The following is a 22,027-nucleotide window of genomic DNA, read 5'->3' as shown; positions in this document are numbered from 1 at the left end:
GTGCGGAAAAATTATGGTTTCCCAATTTACCTACACTAAAACTGAAGCTTTCATTTTATTATTTCATTTATCCTTATCAACCAGTAATAATAATTTAAATAGTGAAACTTATGTTTCTAAAAAAACAAAAAATTCACTATTAAGAGTCGGTGAACAAACCCTAGTGACCCTTGATTATGTCATTATCGAAATAAGGGGCATACCTACTTCTAGGATACGGGTCGTCGGCCATACCTTGTGAAATTGTATAATAGAACAATAAGAAAGCAAAAGTATAAAACTACTAAAGAGATACATACCAATTACTTAGAAAAGAAACCCGATTAGGCAACATCACTATTATTACTTTTATGAATTAGGCCAGTTCACTATTGTTATTATGAAAGTATCAACAATTGATATACCAAATTTTCCTTTTTAGTTAATGGAGACAGTAAGTTAGACACCGAAAGGTTTGATTAAGATTTAAGACAATACTATTATATGTTGTTTTTTATTTTGTAACCTAACAACAATATCAATGTAATTTGTTTTGTTGTCTAGTTTGTATCAATATTGTAAACGAGATCAATGTAATTTGTTTTGTTGTCTAGTTTGTATCAATATTATAAACGAGAAATGCATGATATGAATAAAAATACACATGTAACAATAAGTGAATAAAAAACAAACAAAGAAATAAAGTTGACAGGACATACGTTCAAGATTCATTTTCAGTAAATTACTTACCCTAATTAATACATTATAAAAAGTGTTTTTTTAAAGTTATTTAATTTCCATATTTTTGCAATATCAAATAATGGTGATTTGGCGGTTCGGCCCATAGAAAACGTAGCATGTAGGTTTAGAGAGAAAGTTCTGCCTTCATATCTTTTTCCTTTTATTTTTGAGAATATTTCTAAGTAGGCTCCGACCCAATTACAAGTCAGTAACGGGTTGGGTCGATCCTCAAATCACAAGTAGGTTGATTAAGGGTATTTATCTAACTTAGTAATTCATTTGGGTTAGACTTCAAGTGTGTATCAAATTTAAGGTTTAGATATAGATTAGTGAGTTTATATTTAATAGGAGTTTGAGCATAACAATGGTAGGTTAGATTACATAAACTAAGTTGGGTTTATAATGAAGTTAAAGTTTATGAGGAATTTTTCTTGATCAATAATACTTTGGAATTTTCATTTGTTCTTTTGATGATTTAATTTGGGACTTGAATTGGTATAAGAGCCAATATCAAAATTTGATTGCGAGATACCTTGAACAAGAAATTCGTGTATTACAAAAGGAAGATGATCGAAAGCTGTTGATCAATTTTGCTTACAATTGAGGAGTCTTAAACGATCAGATTTCAAGGCAAAAATCAGGCAGAAGGATTCGACGAGATAAATCACGATCCGTCTACCCCGCTCAAGTATAGCAAGCGAAGGTAAAGTTTACCGACATACCAAATAATCAACCTTTGGTTATGACCAAAAAGAACAATACCTCTTTCCTTCATTGTCCCATGTTGCCACAAAATAATTACATGATATGTGACATGGGGGATGAAGGTGATCTCCAAAGGTGGATGGAGAGTGGGGACAGACTCAAACCCAAGACAAAAGTCTTCGCCAAGAATAATAACATGATTATTGCACATTTGTTCTAATCGACTCCTGAGGAGCAGATTCTACAGGTCGAGACCATGATTAGGGGTGTAAACAAGCGAAGTCAACCCCAGGCTCGTCTAGGCTGGAGCTAAGCTCATGAGTAGTTTTTCTAGATTGAACTCGGCTCTTTTCGATATCTATTTCTATAGCTCGAACTCGACTAGTGGGTAGATTTTCAAGCTCATCTCGTGCTCTATTGATTTATTATGTATTACCTATTTTACTTATATTTATATTTGTCTTGTGTATATTTTAATTTTAGATTTTTATATAACATTATAAATATATAAAATATAGAGGGGGCAATTCTGACCCAAAGTCATTTAATTGGGTCAGTTTGGGTTAAATTTAAAACCTTTTGGGTAGAAATGGGTTGGATAATTTAATTGTAAGGGTCGAAATGGGTTAAATATGAAAAATCGTTTAAGAATGACGGGTCAAATTGGGTTGATAGTTTTATTAGAATGGGCTGTTTAGGGTTAGGGAATAGATCTCCAGGGAAAACCATGGGTTCGTGACTTCATCTCATCTCCGCCTCAGCCAGTCAGCAGATTCAACACTCAACCAGTCAGCCCCGCCGTCGCCGCCATTCGCCGTCTAATCACCGCCACCGTGGGTAAATTCTTCCAGTCAGCATCTTCATCTCATCTCCGCCTCTCCGGGTAACCCTAGGTTATATATCTAATGCTTATTAATAATAATATAATAATAATAATAATAATAATAATAATTATTATTATTATTATTGTTATTATTATTATGGTGGAAAACTAGTTAAGGTAAATGAAATTAGTTTTTTTGTTTATATTACAGTATTTATTATGTAGCTTAGTCAGTAGTGTAGTTGCAAACATTGTTGCAGCTGTTTCAGGCTCAAAATTCATCTATTAGTACGCGTAGCCATTTTTGTTTGCCGGTTTTACAAGTAAAACCATGATTTTGGATACCATATGTATGTAAACACTGCAGGTTTTACAAGTTACTAGAGTATGTTAACATACTGTTGACATTGGATCAATGGATTGTATTAATCTGCAAAGTTATTGTTCAACTTTAATATAAAGTGGAAATCTTTAATCATCTTTGGGTGTATATATCTTTAATAAAAAATCTTATTAATTGTTAGGCTAAAACCGAACCAAAAACCGAAATGTTGGATTTGTTATACTTGCATTCTGTTATGTTTGACTTTTGTTAATATTTTTTACATGACTTTTGGTAGGTCAAGATTCAAGAATATTTGGTGGATATGTCAAGCAACACTGGTTTTGATCAACATAGTATAGGTGAGGAACGAGATGATGAAGTTAATTCAAATGATTCAAGTAAACGTTCTTATGTTTAGGACTACTTTGGTTGCGTAATGGTTGAACCTGATGGGACGAAGAAAGTAAGTTGTAAAGCGTGTGGACAGAAGTACAAGGTTGGTTCAAATTTGGGAACATCGAACTTAAAACGACATATCCCTAAGTGTTTTGATATTGATGAGCCAGGTCCACCAATAAAGCGCGCCCCTTTAGATCTAGAAATGTATAAAGAGAATATAGCAATTTCAATCATCAAACATAACTACCCTTTTAGTTATGTTGAACATGAGGGATCACGAGATTTGCATAAATTCTTACATCCTGATGTGAAGGACATAACAAGAAACACTGCAAAGTCGCATATCTTAAGAATATATGATCGGGAGAAGATGATTCTTAAAGACAAATTACAAAGCATGACTAGTAGGATATGTTTGACTTCTGACTTATGGACTTCTCTCACGACGGATGGATATATAGAATTGACAGCTCATTATGTTGATGAAGATTGGGTTCTAAGAAAAAAAGGTACTAAATTTTAGATTTATATCTCCTCCACACACTGGGTTCATCATAGCAGAGCACATGATAAACTTTTTAGCAGATTGGGGTATTGATAAAAAGATTTTCACAGTAACACTAGATAATGCAAAGTATAATGATGTTTTAGTATCTTCTTTGAAAAGTCATTTGTGTTTGAATAACGTATTAGTGTGTGATGGTGATTATACTCATGTGCGTTGTTCTGCCCATGTATTAAATCTTGTTGTTCAAGCTGGAATGAAAGTAATTGAATGAGCATTTGAAAAGGTTCGAGATTCGGTTAAGTATGTGAGAGGAAGCTGCCAGGAAGTGTAAGTTCGCAGAATGCATCGAATTACTTTCATTACGGTGCGGTAATCATGTTCGTCAAGATATCGTAACGAGATGTAATTCTACGTATCTTATGCTTGATTGTGCATTGGCTTATCGTCGGGCTTATTCTCAGTTAGCACTAGTTGATTCCAATTTTAAGAGTAATCCATCAGAAGAGGAATGGGAAAGGGTGGAAGTAATCACAAACTTTTCGAAACCTTTATATGATATCACTACTTTGTTTTCTGGAAGCTTATATCCGAGTTCCAACTTATATTTTCATAAAGTGTGGAAAATTTAATTGCATATTGAAGAAGCAATTCGCAATACGGATGATGTTATTAGTAACATGGCAAAAGACATGAAAAAAAGTTTGATAAATATTGGGAAAGTTATAGTATGGTGTTATCTTTTGCGGTTATTTTAGATCCACGATATAAGGTTAAGCTTGTTGAGTATTGCTACTCAAATCTTGACATGAAAGTTGAAGAGCGAAAAACGAAATTGAAGAGTATCGTTGATGGCATTCATAAGCTATTTATGGAGTATGATATTCAATCGGAGACAATGCCCGATTCTTCGAGACCCGAGAGTTCAAATGTTGGTGACAACACGTTGGACGAGTTGGAGGGATTTGACTCATTTGAAAGCTAATGTAGAAATGATGTTAATGAAAAGTCTCAGTTAACATTGTACTTAGATGAACCTCAACTTGACAGATAACAACCACTTGATGTTTTACGGTATTGGAAGGATAATCAAGGAAGGTATCCAAAAGTGGCTCTAATGGATCGTGATCTATTAAGCATCCCAATTACTACCGTTGCTTCCGAATCATCTTTTAGTATTGGAGGTCGGGTTTTGAGAAAGTATCGAACTTCACTTCTACCATCAAATGTTGAGGCGTTGCTATGCGTTCAAGATTGGTGGGACGTTTTACAAGGTATTAAAAGTTCATTCTCTTTGCAACTAAATTTTATGTATATATGTTTATTAATATAACAACTTTCATTTTTCACATATTTAGATGAAAACAAGATCGAGATGGAGGAACAACTTGCTGAAGACATTGAAGCGTTGATTCCAAGTTATAATAGTAGCAATTTCATATTGACCGAGAGGTATTAAAAACTCAATTCTCTTTTCAATTTAATTTTATGTTTGTATATGTATTATTAAACAACTTTCCTTTTTTATATATTTAGATGAAACGAGATCGAGATGGAGGAACAACTTGTGTTGACTAAGAATGCAACTTGTAGTAGGGTTTTTAGTTATTTTGAATTTTTTAATGTCATCATTGTTATTTTGGATAAAGACACTGTGCAAATACGTGATCTTAAAGTCCTTAAATGATGTTTTGGTTTAATGTTTTGGTTAGGAAATGTCATCATTGTTTACCTTGTTTGAAGTATTGGTTATGTAACTTGTTGAAACGGGCAAAAACGAACTGAAAAATCGGTTAAACGGGCTGTTAAGTGCTGAAACGAACTGAAAAATCGCTTAAACGGGCTGTTAAGTGCTGAAACTAACTGAAAAATCGCTTAAACGGGCTGTTAAGTATTGAAACAAACTGAAAAATCGCTTAAACGGGCTGTTAAGTGCTGAAACGAACTAAAAAATCGCTTGAACAGGCTGTTAAGTGCTGAAACGAACTGAAAAAATCGCTTAGACGAGCTGTAAGTGTTGAATCGAATTGAAAAAATCGCTTAAACGAGCTTTTGCTATTAAAACGAGCTGTAACGTGTCAAAACCCGTTTTGACCCGTTCCGACCTTGACCCGTTCTGACCCGAACCTGTTGACCCTAACCCGTTCTGACCCGAACCAAAACAACCTTTTTTTAAGTGACCCGTTTTGACCCTAACCCGTTTCAACCCTAACCCGTTCCGACCCGTGACCCATTTCAACCCAACCTAAGCCATTTGCCACCTCTATTAAATCAATAAGATTGTTTAGGCTCAAGAGCTGGCTTGAGCTCGACACGTGAAACCGGAGCTCGTTTATTACACAAACTAATTTTAGTCTCGAGCTAGAGCTTGTTTAAGGTCGGCTTGATTTGAGGTTTTAGTGATTTGATCTTAAGTGGCTCACGAGCAGCGTTTCTCATTTATAACCTTAAACATTAACACAACCAAAGAGGCGTGAGAAGCCATTAAAATCCGACATCTGTGTGAAAATCGAGTCAGAGAAGCTAGACTTCAGATGCTCAAGTTTAAATTCGAAGTGTTATAGATGAGAAATCCTTGTTTAAACAATGAGTTTGCGGTAATGATTACGGGTGTAGCTGCAAAATCAATCTCACTCGAAGAGGTCGGACTTGTTAGGAACTTTCTCAACAGGTTACCAAGGCATCTCACCTATATGGTATTCTCCATTGAAGGTGTGGTTGACCTAAATATTATTATTTTCGATGATATTAGAGGTCATCTAAAGGCGTACGAAGAAAGGTTAAAAGACGAAGATGATTGGACCGATCGGGTACCAAAGTAAGTTAATGTTCAGTACTACAAACCAGGGGCTAAGAAACAAGTCGTTGATTGGAATATGGGCGCCAGGGACATTGACAAGGAAGAGACATGTGCCAATGTCAAGGCTTGAATAACCCGACACAAACTTGTCACACCTCATGAAGAACCTTAGCACCAAAGGAATGAAAAATTGAATGCCTAATATTTATCATTATACTAATATTTGTGATTATTGCAAAGTAGGGAAGCAAGCTCAACAAATTTACCCGGGCCAAGCATGATTTCAAGCTTCGAAGCCACTCTAATTACTTCATGGTGATTTATGTAGTCCAATAACACTAAGCACCCTGGCCGGAAGCCGATCGATATTCTTACTAGTTGACGATTATTCCCGACACATGTGGTGTTATTTGCCAAATACAGGGACCAAACAATGGAGTTTTTTAAACGATTCAATAGTTTAATTGAACCTAACACATGTTAAAGATGGGTACATTAAGAACTAGTATCCAAGATTGGATCATTACACGACCATCAATTTTGCGAGGGTATACTAACGAATAAGAAGAACTCAAATTATCTTTAAAATATTTTTGATTTATTCTATCTACCTCGAGTTCCATAATCATCATTTCTACTATTTGTGTTGCTTACAACAAAATGATTGTATGTTTTAGTCTCATTTGATACTTGGGATAAAATAGATAGAAAAACTTCAACCGTTAAAAGAAATCATTTCTACTATTGGTAGCTTGTTTCACCATTGTTGTTGACTATTAATTGTAGGTGTACCTTCCATAGATATAGCCTTTATTTTCTATCACTTATGTAGTGTAACATTTTTTTGAACCATTTTTTGAAGGGGTTGAGTTATTTTTAACAAAGGCTAACCAAAATAAGAAGTGTGAGAAGTCATAACTAAATGATATGTGTCAAGTGGGGAGCAAAGTGATAAGGGCATAGAAGTAATAACCCATATTTTCTCTCTTCACATTCAAGACAAATGTCAATTTCCTTATCATCTTAGAACACTTATAACTTTTTCATATATTTCTTTTAAAAATAAATTTACCATAATAACAAGCGTTTTTATCTTTAATATGAGTATGACCTTGTTATATAAAAATTAAAACAAAAATTACGTTATTGTGTATTTATGAGTGTCATTATGTCCTTTTTCATTATTGTGTCTTCTATATGTGATTGTGTCTTTTTCGTCATTATGTATTTCTACTCATCATTGTGTATTTTAATGCTAATGACACCTTTGCTTAATCTTAATATGTAACTAAAGTGATAAGATAACAACAAGTTATCAAATACATAAAACACAATGATGAATACATATTACACAATAACTTAAAATGTAAAACACAATGGTGAATATATATTACACAATGACTTGAAACAAAAAACACATTGGAAAATACGTATTATACAATGACCTGAATGTAATACACAATGAATGTAATACTCTTTTATCTCAAATTAAGTGAATGGCACATATCAATCTAAAACAAAAGGCAATGAACATAATATACAATAACTAAAACACAATGATGGCTAGAAAGACACAATAACGAACAAAAACATGATGAGCAAAAAGACGCAATGGAGAACAAAAAGACACAATAACGTAATTTTTGTTTAAATTTTTATCTTTAATATGAGTATCAATTGAAATACACAATGACTAGAATCTATAGCACAATGCATAGAAACCCAATTAAAAAACACAATTAATAATCAATAGCATAATGTATAAAAACCCACTAATCTTTTTATTTTTATATAACAATATGATACTCATATTAAAGTTAAAAAGACGTTGTTATTATGGTGATTTTATTTAAAAACAATTGTTGTATAAAAAAGTTATGAACTTTTAATAATAATAATTTGGGGGGGGGGGGGGGGGGATTGACATGTGTGGTGTGCATTCCATGTGGAGAGAGAAAGTCAACAATGTGGGTTATTACTTTTATGTCATTTTCATTAATTTTTTCTCTTAAATTAATCACAAACATTCAAATATAAGATTAATGAACTAGATTACTTCTCACATTCTCATTTTTATGATTCTTTGTATTTTAACCTTATCGTATTTTGAAGTACCCTCAATACCCAGTGTTCTGAAATGAGATATCAACTGTCTATACCAATTTTAATACACATGACTTTCTACATAAGCGTCATCTAAAACGACTTTTATTAGCTGTAGAAAAGAAAGAAGCTTCATAGAAGTTGAACATATTAAGAAATAGATATGCCTAGCGATTTTAGTCTATGGGTAAAGTATCTTATTGATACAGTAAGCACTGTAAAGATCAATTATCAAAGTTTTGGCTGATACAATAAGAACTGCTTACTTATGTCATTATAAACAACATCAAAAAAGAAATCCATCAATTTAGGAATCACTTTGAACTAGGTTTCAAACCTAAGACATTAAAATCTCAAGTCTTAACTATTACTCACATGCCATTGGACCATAATGCCAACTACACTTATATGTGGTAATCTATTATCTCATAAATAATACTTTTGATTTGAAATCTTTTCTTCCATTATTGCTTTACTAAAATGTAAGAATAAATACATGTTATATATTTATTAGTGTCACACCCCGACCAAAAGCGACGAAAACGTTGGGGCACGATCGATTGTCCATTGCACAACGACACTATTAAGTGACAGTATTTAAATAACTCATTTAAATTCATAATATCATAAATAACCAACATTGTTCATACAAATAACCGAATAAATAGTCAAACAAATAAATTGTTCATTTATGTCTAATAACCTAAACGACCACAAGATAATAGTTCTTCAAGTCTCCAAATCAACTAAGCAATAAACCTGTTAAATTGCATAAAATAAACTTTGTCAACACGAATGTTGGTGAGCAATTTTCATGGTTTTAAGCAAGACGTATATAATAGATGAAATCCACAATTCATATATGGAACAATAAATAATAACTATTTAGAGATGCAAATATTAAATAGTTTGAGACACCTTTCTATATGGTAACAGCCAAATATACTCGGATAATAGTTGCCATATGCTACCAACAATTAAGCTAAAATAGTTAGGGGAACGTATGATCGTACTAAATAGTTTCATAGAGGCCAACCCGCCTAAAGAAATAAACATATAGCATGTAATCACGTAAAGCAGACAACACCAAATCGAGCATTTATTTAAGTAACATATAGTAAAGAGTTTGTGGGTTGAGACACAAAGAACAAAACATGCATATTTGAATAAGTATGCAATGCCACCCCCAAAACGTAAGATGGAAAATGGGGGATGAAAAAGTAATCACGTTAACTAAGTAACTTGAAGGATTTTTCGTGAATAATTGGAGCGATCGGTTTAACTAGCAAGACCTAGATTAAATGGGCCTTGAGTTAGTAGATAGTTTTGGAAGGGTTTAAAGTAAAGTATATGAAAATTAAATTAAATAAATAAAATTTAGGGTTTAAAATGTAAATATTTGAGAAATTAAAGACATGTTTCTTGAAAAATAAGTTTAACCGAAACCGGGTCTTGGTATTCTATTCATTAATATTACTCAACATATGCTAAGTAATTATGTGGGTTATAATGCACTAATGCAAGACCCTTTGTTATATAAATACCAAAACGAGGTTTTAACGAGTGTTCGGATTTGTCAGTTCGAGTCTTGATAATTAACCAAACTCAAAGTCAACTTTCCAAAGTGATAAATGTTATGATATAACTCAATAAAAATCAAAAAGACTTAACCAAGTATATAGTTATATTGTGAAGAACCTTAACGTCCGTTAAGCGAGTATTTGGTTTTACCGGTCCAAACTTTTTATAAGATCAAGTTGGATTCCGATATGCCAAGTAAGTTGAAAATATAATAATTAGTTTAAAATATAATTTCAAAGAATAATAGGAGTGTCGGTGGCCCAAAACACACTTGTGTGTCTTAAGCGAGTGAACTCGATTTAGTTCGGTTTTGGTTCGGTCCTTGACTCGGAATAAGACCGAGGATGCTTACCACATACCCAAATACCATAGAACTATAAAAATTAAATTTGTGAAGAACCTTAACGTCCGTTAAGCGAGTATTTGGTTTTACCGGTCCAAACTTTTTATAAGATCTAGTTGGATTCCGATATGCCAAGTAAGTTGAAAATATAATAATTAGTTTAAAATATAATTTCAAAGAATAATAGGAGTGTCGGTGGCCCAAAACACACTTGTGTGTCTTAAGCAAGTGAACTCGATTTAGTTCGGTTTTGGTTCGGTCCTTGACTCGGAATAAGACCGAGGATGCTTACCACATACCCAAATACCATAGAACTATAAAAATTAAATTTGAAGTTATAATATTCAAATCTTACATATAACATGTTTATTTAACTATTTAAAAAAAACTTGTAAACAAGAGTTCGATTTCAGTTCGGTTCTCAACTCGGGATAAAACCGAGGCTGGTGACCACATACCAATACCATGGAACTCATTTAACATGAATTAGAAACTAAACTACTTATAATTTAAACAAGACTAGTAATCATTAAAGGAAATATAGTATAATGAAGGACTATAATGAGTCCTCCATGTAGCCTTGCCTTGTAGCGTGTCACCTCAACCGACCGTGACCGAAGAAGTGAAAGCCGAAGGAAACAAGGGGTATATATTATATATATGTTGCAAAAACAAGCTTTAATTACTAAGAAGTTAGTTAGAATGTAAGATTAAACTCAGTTTGACTTTGGAAAGTCAAACTACCAAGAACTTGAATAATAACCTTAGAAATCTTAGATTGAGAGAGAGATTTGATGAAATGAGCAGGGAAAAATGAATGGAATAGGCTTGTATTTATAAGGTAAGTTGAATGGGTCATGCATGGGGTTTAATTCAAGTGTTTGCATGCAAATGGGTGGAGAAAAATGAGTCAAACAAACACAAAACAACAAAAATCCAAACTGCTGCTGCAGAGCACCTTAGCGTGGCGCTAAAGGATTTGCCCTTTCCACTTAGCGCGGCGTTAAGTGTCACAAAGGGAAAATCTGATTTTTCAACTTTGGCAGTTTTAGTCCTTGAAGTTCGTTTTGAGCGTTTTAGGGGCATTTAAGGGCTGTATAAGGTGTTTTTGAGATCCGACAACCATAAAACAAATATGTAACATAAAATTCATCATTTTTATATTATTGAAAGTTTCGGTATACAAAACGGGTTGGTTTTCATAATAAAAACAAATACAAGGGCGAATACGAATCGAATCGGAAAATGACGAATGTCACAATTAGTATGACCATTGTTATAATTTATATTGTAATAGATCAAAATTATTAATATACCTTATTATATATTAGCTTAGTAATTATTGATGGGTTATATTACCCTTATTAGCTAATAAAGGGTTTCCCTTTGGGTTATATATAGAAAATAAATTAACATCATAACCTAATTACACATACAATTATATGTGCCTCCTCTCTCCTAAACCGGGTTCCTCTCAAAAACTTTAACACCATACTTAACTATATATCCTAAATGGGAACTCGATCAAGATGACAAATATGTCGACTACATCATTATACCTTACTGCGGTTTCCACTCTCCCTGCTATAATAGGTACACATTTAATTGTAGGTTTATCATATTATCATGTTTTTCCATTACTAACATAAATAACTGATCAACATGTGGTATCAGAGCGATACTGATAATCAGTTCTTCATATTTTTCCTAAATCTTAAATTAAAATCGTAAGACATGAATTTTGATTAAAACCCAAATTTTCCGGTTCTGTTTTTCATATTTAAAACTCTAATATAATCAAAATATGTTAAAAGAATGTTTAAGATTTCGATTCCAGAAAAAACTGACTAAAGATTCTTCGAAAATGTTCTTCATGCTCATCATAAAATTCGAAGAATCGTCCTTATTTTGGATGAATCGTAGGAATAAAATATGTTGTTTTCAATTTGATTGATTTTTACCTATTAAAAAATTTTGAAACATGATATAGTTTTATCAATAAAGGATTTCAAAATCTTGGATAACTATAATTAAATCATTTAAATTAAAAAACTAGATAATCCATTAAAATTCGAATTCCATCTTTATCATAATTTAGTTTATGGGATTTAAAATAATTTATGGGTTAAAAATAGTTTATGGGCTAAGGATCTAAAAATAGATTTCAGTGTTTTTTTCTAAAATGTTTTTGGTTTACCAAAATTGCAAAAACCATACTAAACCCAACAACTCTCATAATTTACAAAACCCACTAAAATCCGGGCTCACTAAAATTCCCGAGAACTCAAATGTCTCGATAACTAATTTCCAGAGAACTCTAATTTTCCCATACACTTGTCACACCCCAACCAAGGCGGATATGCCGGGGTGTGAGCTGATTGCTCACAGCTTTCAAGGTAATATCATGCAGTAAATTTAGGTGACAATATCTATTTATTTAAATTAAATATACAACTAAATCAAATACAAAGTACATAATTTATATGAACAAAATAATTCAAAATATAAATTTAACTAAGTCTTGATTATATCTCTTCTAGCATAGAAATCCGAAACCTTCAATAATTCTTGATAATCAATTCACTCGATGACCTACATATACGTATGAAAATAGATAGATTTTTGTCAAAAAAACAGGTTGTGTGAGTAAAACACAAGTTAATTTGAATACAATATAATATAGAAAAGAAAACGCAAACTGTTCCTGTGAGATAAACAATTAAGCCATATCATATAAACAATTCAAACTGATAAAGTAATATGGGCTAAACCGTTACCATGCGAATCGGGCGTTGTTTACCATGAGTATTCGGTGAACCCATTATCATTCGATTGGACGCCAACCACTACGACAGTCGTATGATCATACTAAAAATATGTTGGACCTCTCCGAATGCGTTCAAATAAGCAAATTTACAACTAGCAAGTTAGGTACATAATTGATATCACACAAGGCTAACAGTCTCTACTGTGAATACTAATAATAAGTAAATATTGTAAATACGCATATGTCCCCAAAAAGTTTAAAATAAGTAAAAAGGGGAGTGATATACTCACCTTAACGAATAAACGAAGGAATGAGTGCGTAAAGAACGGTAAAATAAACGTCACGCTCGAGATGCAGCAAAGGCAAATCCTAACAAGTGTAATAACGGAGAATACTACGACTAATAAATGGACTAATAGAGAGTCGAGATATGAACGGGTATTGAGAGTATACAATAATTTATCTAGAAATAAATTTTATAAAGGTTATTAAAAATATATAATTGTAACAAGACCAAATTCTTTTAATTATAAGTATTTATTTTTCTTTGTTTAAAGTTGTATTAAATAATATTAAATATTTGTTTATATAAATATATAAAAAATATTTGACCAATACATATTTTAAGACATATTTTAATTATGTAACTTATATTGAAAACCTCTTTAAATCTTTATTAATTAAAACCTATAACAAATTTTAATTATTTATTATACACACACATGTATGGTTTTAACAAAGATATGTGAAAAATGACTAATTCACGTTGGTTATGATAAAACATTAACTAAATATTAGGTTTATATTAGTTGTATTGTATTTTATGGATTTAATAAATAAAATATCAAGTTTCCAAAAAAATACAAAGCAAAACGGGATGGGCGGACTCGAACCCGCCCCCCAGTGTCCAAACATTTAAACACATTGCACCAGCCAGGCGGCTAACTCAATTTATAACTAGAACAAAAAATATATTTAAACAATCAGCTACAATACCGTGTTCAACTATAGGAACCCTAGAATTATGATCGGCCAAATCATTAAGCGATTGGCCGATTAACCATAGGGTTATTGAAATTAAGATTACGACAATCTAATACATGTAAACAATTACCTCAATCGATGCTAAAATAATGGTTAATTAGATCAAACAGAGCCGGCTAAAACGAGATCAAGAACAGGTACAAGCAGGCCGCGATATTATAATTAACCTTAGGGGTTTGATTGGTGATGTAATAAGGATTGTATTAAAATGTTCGTTATAGTATAGATAAATTAACGAGTGTCGGTAGGCCGAAATTGGATGATTTACGAGATTCTTGATTCAATTTCCATGTTAATGACGAGAATTAAGGTGCAAGCCAACTAATTAGGTATACAGGTATCCAAAAGGGGTCACGGGTATGGGTTCAATTGATGGGTTAACGGGTTTGGGTATTATATTAATCAGAAATTGCAAATTAGTCCTTGTAGTATGAAGAGGGATACACAAATAGGTTAAAGTTTGGATTTAGGTTAAAATCGCATATATTTGAAAGTTGTTTAAATATATTAAATAATTATAATAATAAATAATAATAAAATAATAACTCGAATAACGTGATATTTTCTTGGTAAAAATTGCAGAACATAAATGGGTCGGATAACGGATATAAAATATTAATTTGAAAATCCGAGTTGTTATGGTATCCCTTACTTTTAGGAATTTCGTCCCGAAATTAAAGAATACTATAACAAAATCATTAAATTTTGAGGAAATGAAAATTTTAAATATAAATTAAAACTAATCATAATACATAACTTTGAATCGTTGAAGCAACGCTTCAAATGAAAATCCGATAAGGGCACTTATATATAGGATGTATCAGCGGCGTATCCATCATATCCTTATCATCTTTGCGTTTGTATCGTTATCTCAACTACATACAATTCTATGTTATGACACACAATGCTGGTATTATGATTTCCATGCGAGGACTTGGGTAATTATGTATCGACTCGTAATTACTTAGATCGTCGGATGGTCCACATAACTCGTTCCATTGTGCGGGGTACAAAACATTTGAAAGACATGAGTTTGAGAAAACAAAAATTATTAAGGAGTTTTAATTTTAAAATAAATATATCAGAAGTTGCAGTGGATTTAAATAAAACAAAGAAATTTCTAAGATATCTTTTAACGTAAAAGTATAATTCTTTACAGTTGTAAAGGGATAACTGATTAATAGTTGAGATTAATAAAGAAAAAAATGGGTTGTGATGAATGAGGATAAGAAAATAAGGTAGATGTAAGTCCCGAATCTAGATCACTACAATTATGATATTAATAGAACGAGTATTGGTGCGGAATACCAACACTCGGTGATTCAAGAGCATAAATAAACACATGGAACAAACACAAGTTTGCTTCAAAACACACGTACATTAAGAATACGTCGGGTGCTTAAGCATTTACAATGCACGATCCTCAAAATAACAAGTGAACTAACAACTCTCTAGTTCTGCTCAATCTCTGCTCTCATGAACAACACTAAACCCTATACACATATTCTCTATATATAGGGAAGCTAACAACCAAGCCCAAGTACAGCCCAAAGCCCACCGAGATAAAGGATCTCGGTTTACATATATCACTCACAACCAAAACCAATTAACTAAAACTAAGTACAAACCACCAACTATGGACCCAACAATCCCCCCCTTGGTTTGTAGCTTCGTTCTTGTTTATTTCACTTCAGACTAGCGTAACCGAAATCCATAGGGATTTTGGTATTTTACCAATGCAATTCTTCAACTCGTCTTTGTTTATGTCACTTTAGTCTTGATCATGTCATGACCTTTTGATATGCGTCAGTCTAACCAAATTATGGCCCAAAAGTAGAAATAAGCTATAATAACAACTCACTTAAATAAAATAAGCTTTATTCACAAGATAAGATATGCGAAGGATAAGTAATTCAAACTGAAATAACTCAATACCATAAAAGGCGTTACAGTTCATAACTGGGAAAAAGACAAAAATAGTTTAAGATAGGATAAGGAAAACAACAAAAGTATTCGGAGTCCTTGAGTAGTTTAGTTGATTTGTCTTGAAACACCACGAGGGGTTGAATTCATATGAGCTTGAACAGTCGAGGTAGATTGACTTGGGATAGCTTAAATGGGTTGAACTTGCATAGTAGGGGCTTGAGTAGAGTATGTTTTGTACACTTGAGCTTGCAGGTGTGTGGTTTGATAGAGTTGGGCAAGGTAAGGTTGACCTTGATTGATGGGAGGAGCTTGAAGGACATGGGGTTGATGGGTTTGAACTTGGTGAGCATGGGTAAGGTAATAGGGTGTAGTCATAGCTTGAGCTTGATGAGCATAGATAAGTTGAGCATGTGGGGCGGCTTTTGCATTAGGCGGGACACTACATGTTGAACTTGATGAGCATAGATAAGTTGAGTAGGTTGATGATGGTTACACTTGGAACATAGAGGATTCCGGAGTAGGCACTTTTGTTCGGTGCATTCTGGTTTTTTTTAGGAGGAGGTTGGTTAACAGAATAGTTTTGATGGTTGGATTTACGCTTGTTGTGGTTGTTGTTGCGGTGATTGTTGTTGTTGTAAGTAGGTTTGGGTTCGAATTTAGCATCAGGGGATGAGTCAGTTTTGGTCTTGCCAGGAGTAAGCTTGGAATCATTTCATGATAAGGTTCCTCCCTAACATGACTATCGGTGAGGGAAGCGGCTAAGTCCATAGCCTCACCGATGGTTAAGGGTCACGGATCACCACGGCATCACATAAATGCTTGTTAAACCGTGAATGTATTTCTAAATGCCACGGTTCTCGGGGGTTACAAGGTGAGGTACAATACGACTAAGTTCACGGAAACGGTTGAAATAGTTGGAGTCATCCCCTGATGTGTGTATAACGATGCTCTCACAACTAAGCTTTAAATTTATTAAACGAAAATCCTAAAGAAACAACACAAAACTTGCAAGTGTACCGATCACTAATAGTAAAGCACTAAGGAAGTCAGAGTGTCGAACACAAGGACACGTGAAAACGTATTTAATACTTAACCCTAATAAGACTCACCTAAGAATAATATTTTTTTAAATTGATTTTTAATTATTAACTACTTAACCTAACTTAAATTAACTTAAAAGACTTAAATTAAGAAAACTAGACGAAACTGTGAAAATAAGATTTATCAATGGGAAAACGTCTACCTAGGTAAGAATCCTTTTGAATGTATAATAAGCTAATGGATTGTAGAATCTCACGACACCGGTTCCTAAGGGTGACACAACTAAGGTTACTCAGGAAGCTAGATTACCTCTCGGTCTCACTAACAAACCCTAACCTACACTTGGTTGATTTTAAGAACAAAACCAGGTGACGAATTGTTAAAGTGCTCTAATGCTGACTCTCCTCTTGGTCTCACCGACACACTACCCTAATGGAGACGAATAATACGCAACCAAGGATAGAGGAACAATTTATTTCAACTTAAACTAGGTCAACTAAACGCTCACAAACCCAAACCCTACAAGAATCGAACCCGCTCTCGCGCGATCCTAATCCTAACAAGTAAAAGCTATGAAATGAGTTTACTTCCTATCACCTCTCGGTCTCTAAGAAGGTGTCTCCCCGCTGATTATATTCAATTAATACACTCACTTAAACCCTACGGTTGTACTTCCCGCAAACAGACCCTAAACACTAAGTAAAGAGTTGTAACAAGCAACAATCAATCAAAACTCATTCAATTAATCAAAGCAAGAGGTATATGAGTGTAATTAACAAATTCACAGCCACTAAACACAACCTAATTCAATGTTAAAACAAACTTTACATTAACAATTCAAGCAATGATCATCAACAATCCGAACTACTTACTAAAACCTAACAATAATCATCTAACCTAGGTAGAACTAACTACTTTAGCCTAAAATTGATTTTGGACAGCAACATATAGTTAAGATAAACATCATAAACATTACAATAAACATAAGTAAACTCATTCAATGATCAAGAACAATCAAGCACAAGTCAAACTTCAAATTACTTGCAAAACAATCCAACAAAAAAGATCAAGTTCAACTAGTTAGGGTTCTTAAAAAAAACACAAAGTTTATGAATAAGAAGCCTAACAGCTGTGCCAAGTTAACCCGAGCCTCCTTCTTCTTTTCCAGCCTCCAAAACAGCCACCACAGCTGCCACAAGACATTTTCTTTCTTCCTTCCCTTTTGCTAATTTTCGATCGGAATTTCTGCCTTGTTAGGGTTTTTATTTTTTTAATTCTCTTCATATATTAAGCATGTAAGGCTTCTAACTTGTGGGCTTGGGTCTGGCCTTGAGTTGTAGTATTAAAACTTGACCAAATAAGCCCCTAAAGTCTTCAAACTTAACTCTTTTTTTCATTAATGCTCAAAACCTACAAGTAAACAATAATCTTTGTAAAATCAAACATAAAAAATCCATAAATCTTAATAATTATACTAATTATGCAATTAAATCATGATAAAACGATAAGGAAAGTAAGTGTGTTTTACAACACATCATCCCCACCGATTTGCTTGATCTCCCAAAACTTAGCTTCAAGCCTTTGTATTTCATGTTTGGGGCAAAACTCTTTCTTTATGGACTCCTTGAGATTGTCCCAAGGCATGGTCACAGCCAACCACAGCCAACTAGTTCCTTGGTTGGCTTCGAAAGCATTCCACAAAGTGATAGCTCGATCCTCAAAAATGTTCAAGGCGAACTTAGTCCTTTTGGCGTCTGGATATTCACAATGGATAAACATGTTCTCCATCTTATCAAACCATTGCAGAAGTTTGGTGGCATTTTCTTGACCATGAAACGTGGTAGGTTTGGTGCTCAGGAAGTTCTTAAAATCATAGTTGTTCGGAGCGGCAGATGTAGCAGAAGCATTCAAGCTGAGGCTTTGGATTTGGGTTACGATAGTGGGCATAGCAGTAGTAAACTCTTTGGTGATCCTAGCAGCCACATGACGGTCGTGAGAACTAGATAAACATTGATGACGACTATGGTTTCTTATTGAAGACATTCTATGAGGAATAAAGGTAAAATATTGTAAGATAAAGGGTACATTGCGTAAATACTTATGAGGTGATGTAGTCAATACGATTAATGCGTGATAACTATATGAGGAGATGTGGTCCATTTAAAAATTAAAATTTATTGGATTAAGTTAACTTAATAAACAACTAACGAAACAAAGTTTGTGTGCTGGCATCCCATGAGCTTTCCATGGCAGTTTGAATAGCCCAACGAACTAACGAATAAAAACAAATGAGTTGGACGGCCCATAAGCATTACATGGCATTTTAACTTTACAAACTAATTAACGAATAATCAATGCAAGAGAGTTGGACGGACAATGAGTGTTACATGACATTTTAACTGTACCAACTAAATAACGAACTAACGAGATAAAAGTGAGTAGTTGGAGCATATCGTGAACCACCATGTATGATGAACTCCAACAAAAATAACATTCAAAACAAGTTAAGAAATGGATACTTGAAGTGTCCATGGATACCATGGATATTTCACCTAACTGCCAATTTAAAAATAATATAACACAATAATCGGAAAAGACAGAATTTAGCCACGAACTACCGTGAATTCGGTTTAAAAACAGCCTAAGGTGTCGTTTGTATGACAGTTGTCCCACTTTTCCAATAATATCGAGTACTGTGGTCAGGTTGTCCTCCAGGTAAGGAATAACGTCTTACCTTGGGTTCTCGGAACCGATTTTCCGAGGCCCGACTCACAGTTCTTCCTCCCTTCCAGTTACTACCGGACTTGTCACACAACTTAGCCCTAAGGTGAAGAGTAAAAATAAAACTAGGGAATTTTTAAGGAATTTCCCAAAAAGAAAAAGACAATCTACTTGATTTAAATTAATTAAGAAAAATTATATTTGAGGCTGAGGCATAGCCTCAGAGTTTTGTGTGTGTGCATGACAATATAATAATGAGCAATAATTAAATAATTATCTAAGAAAGTTGTAAACAAATAATTTGAACACATAAGGCAAGGAAATAAGCACGTATGGGGCTCCTAAGCATGTTACTAAGGCACCACTAAAGACCTATCATAAACCTTCTGTTCTGATACCAATCTGTCACACCCCAACCTAAGACAGAAATGTCGGGAGGTGAGCTGATTGCTCACAGCTCTCAAGGTACTATCATTCAGTAAATTTAAGTGACAATATCTATTTATTTAATTTAAATATTCAAATAAATCAAATACAAAGTACATAATTCATATGAACAAAATAATTCAAAATCTAATTTAACTAAGTCTTGATTATATCTCTTCTAGCATAGAAATCCGAAACCTTCAATAATTCTTGATAATCAATTCACTCGATGACCTGTATATGCGTATAAAAATAGATAGATTTTTGTCAACAACACAGGTTGTGTGAGTAAAACACAAGTTAATTTGAATACAATATAATATAGAAAAGAAAACGCAAACTGTTCCTGTGAGACAAACAATTAAGCCATAGCATATAAACAATTCAAACTGATAAAGCAATATGGGCTAAACCGTTGCCATGCGAATCGGTCGTTGTTTACCATGAGTTGTCGTTGAACCCATTGTCATTCGATTGGATGCCGACCACTATGACAGTCGTATGATCATACTAAAAATATGTTTGACCTCTTTGAATGCGTTCAAATAATCAAATTTACAAGTAGCAAGTTAGGTACATAATTGATATCACACAAGGCTAACAGTCGCTGGTGTGAATACTAATAATAAGCAAATACTGTAAATACGCATATGTCCCCAAAAGGTTTAAAATAAGTAAAAAGGAGAGTGATATACTCACCTTAACAAATAAACGAAGGAATGAGTGCGTAAAGAATGGTAAAATAAACGTCACACTCGAGGGCGGATTTTTAAAATAGAGTATTAGGATGGATATGGTTCAAGATGGGTAAAACTAACCATCTTGACCCAAGTGTATGTTAAAAAAATTCAAAAAAATTTAAAAAATTATAACTCAAAATACAAATAAAAAACGCAAAATGTAAAATAACTAAAATGTTTTCCCCGTCATCCTCGTTCATTAAAAAAAACCCCGGTTTTTTATCGGTTCAGGTTTGACTTTTGTTGGGTTTTTTCGGTTCGGTTTTGCTTTTTCATTTCGATCGGTTTTGGTATCTATTCGGTTTCAATGATTTCGGTTTCTATTCGGTTTCGTGTGTTTGGTTTAAATAAAATTGAAAGGAACTTGTTTTAGTCAATTCTAACCCATGAACAAACCCATTCTAACCCATAACCAAAAGTCACTAGCATTTTCCCAACCCATCTTGACCTCTTTGAAAAATTCTTTTGATCCATCCTAACTTGTTCCAATTATAAAAATTATCCATATTGACCCAAAACAACCAATTTGAGTTTGTTTTGCCACTCCTATAAAAATATTAGTCCAATAAGTATTTTAAGACATCTATTAATTATGTAATTTATATTAAAAACCTCTTTAAATCTTTATTAATTAAAACCTTTAACAAATTTTAAACATTTATTACACACACACACATACACACACACACACATACGTATGGTTTTAATAAAGATACGAGAAAAATGACTAATTCATGTCGGTTATGATAAAACATTAACTAAATATTAGGTTTATATTACTTGTATTGTATTTTACGGATTTAATATATAGTATGTCAAGTTTCCAAAAAAAAAATACAAAGCAAATGGGCTGGGGAAAACTCGAACCTGCCCCCCTCCCCCTCAGCATCCATACATGTTAAACACATTGCGTGTAACATCCTCAAAATTTTGGTCTAATTTTGACAATTAAAAAAGTTTAAGAATCAAAAATATACTCTTAAAGTCAAGTAATGGGTAAAATTTAGATAAGTAGATAAAAAGAAAATAAGGAAATAAATATATAAGGTAAGTCATCC

At 33.2% G+C, this 22,027-nt stretch overlaps 1 pseudogene; it reads left to right on the top strand.

Moving 5' to 3' along the window:
• Positions 1-2,875: 2,875 nt before the first annotated feature.
• Positions 2,876-5,235, top strand: LOC143593987 (zinc finger BED domain-containing protein RICESLEEPER 2-like; annotated as a pseudogene).
• The last annotated feature ends 16,792 nt before the right edge of the window (positions 5,236-22,027 follow it).

Source organism: Bidens hawaiensis, unplaced genomic scaffold, assembly GCF_021521415.1.
Source record: "Bidens hawaiensis isolate Kalapana, Puna unplaced genomic scaffold, B.hawaiensis_p1.1 tig00042985_1, whole genome shotgun sequence".
Classification (NCBI taxonomy): Eukaryota; Viridiplantae; Streptophyta; class Magnoliopsida; order Asterales; family Asteraceae; genus Bidens; species Bidens hawaiensis.
This window is presented reverse-complemented; position numbering and strand designations above follow the sequence as displayed.